Source organism: Hevea brasiliensis, chromosome 10, assembly GCF_030052815.1.
Source record: "Hevea brasiliensis isolate MT/VB/25A 57/8 chromosome 10, ASM3005281v1, whole genome shotgun sequence".
Taxonomy (NCBI): Eukaryota; Viridiplantae; Streptophyta; class Magnoliopsida; order Malpighiales; family Euphorbiaceae; genus Hevea; species Hevea brasiliensis.
In genome coordinates this window covers 63,879,917-63,881,633 of record NC_079502.1, presented here as the reverse complement: position 1 = coordinate 63,881,633, position 1,717 = coordinate 63,879,917, and the positions used below count along the sequence as shown (strand labels likewise).

General features: G+C 40.1%; 1 long non-coding RNA gene across 1 annotated transcript; it reads left to right on the top strand.

The window, feature by feature from the left end:
• Positions 1 to 202: 202 nt before the first annotated feature.
• On the top strand, positions 203 to 1,290 carry LOC131169872 (uncharacterized). Its single transcript, XR_009140821.1, has 2 exons — positions 203 to 492; positions 1,071 to 1,290. It is a non-coding gene; the product is annotated as an uncharacterized LOC131169872 (long non-coding RNA).
• The last annotated feature ends 427 nt before the right edge of the window (positions 1,291 to 1,717 follow it).

The following is a 1,717-nucleotide window of genomic DNA, read 5'->3' as shown; positions in this document are numbered from 1 at the left end:
GTTTTTACGTAATTTTCTAGTGCTTAAATAGGATTAAAAATCCACAAAATATTCGTGGTAGCTTAGAAAATTACGATTCTTTTTGCAATAGCTTAGTAATATTGCTAAGGACCGCGGGCAAAGTTTTATAATTTTTAGAGCTTGTTTGGGCAGTTTTTGCAAAAATGATCAATAATAAGGACTAAATTGAAATTTTGCGTATTGTGATGGAGGATTGATTTGATGGGCCCAGGAGGGGCTGTGTGATATGATTGAACTGTTGATGTATGGATTGTGAGTATAGAAGTGCGTTTTTAGCCCTTTTGCAGGTTGGGTAGGTCCTAGGTATAGGGGAGACTCTGCCGGATTTTCGGCACGACTTAGGACGTAATTGGTCTTTTTCTTTATTTGTATTGAGTCAGATTGTATTAAATAAATGTAATATGATTGTCAGGTGAGCCGGGACAGCCTTCTTCCTCCGCCCAGCCGCCACAGTAATTTGTCGTCAAGTCTGTGAGTAAAATATTAATTTTAATTATAATTTTGATATTATTATATGTTCAGCATGCCCATGCATCACTTATATGCATATATTTATGTAGTTAAACTCTAGGCACGATTTATGTTGCATTCATAACTGTTGATGTACCATGGATGTTGTTGTGGTAATTTGGAGCAGTGTGCGTGCGTTGGCGTGCGTGTGAAGAGCTGTGGACTATGGATAGGACGGGGTAGTCACGGCTTGAGTAATTCGCTGGGACCCGTTCCTTCGAGGGGTAGTCACGGCTTGAGTAATTCGCTGGGACCCTCGATTTGGTTATTAAGTGGAAGTCCGAGCTTGAGTAATTCGCTGGCACCAGGTTGGATTTAAGAGAGCTGTATAGGGGATCAGCTCCCATATGTTATGATTGATACTACAGGGTGTGTGAGTGCTCCAAATTACCTTTTTGATGCTATGATGTGAATTTATTGCTGATGTTGCATTTCATTCCACAGGTTGCATGAGTTTTAGATAGTTATAGAGATTATGGTTAAAATTGATATTTTACTCTCTGAGTCGAACGCTCACTCCTGTTCAAAAATTTTTACAGGCCACAGGAGGATATTTTGTTCTGGGTTAACCTGCCTTTTTACCTCGCAGGTTGTTTATCAATATTGTGTAATTTTAATTACTCCTAGAATTTCCGCATGTGTTAGCAGTAATTATTTGAAATTGGTCTGTAATATTATATTCATGTTGGACCTGTAAACTTAATATTTTAAGTCTGTTTGATGGATTGGATGAGGGAGCTGAGCTCCCATTTATTATTATGTTGATGAGTATGTGGAGGGTGAGCTGAGCTCCCCAATGGATGGTTTATTGTGTTTACAGGTCGGGTGAGTCGAAAACTCCCCGTTGGAAAGTCCATTTTATGGCCGGACTCTGTCCGTTTGTTTTCTTGAATTTGGGCCCAATGGGCCTTAGAGTTGGGTTAATGAATAGTTAAGGCTTACTACGGGCCTCGGGGGCTTTAGGCTGGCCCAGGTCCTAGTGCCGGTCCGGCCCATAGGTTGGGTCGTGACATTTCTGGGCTTTAGTGTCTTCATAAGAATTGTAGCTCTGTATCTTATTGCACTCTGGGCAAAATTTCAGGTCATTCTGAGTTTTATAGACCAATATATGGTCAATTTACTAAAGTTGGACTGATTGCACCTTTAGTGCAATATTTGGTCAATTTTAGGTCACTTTTAGTTCTGG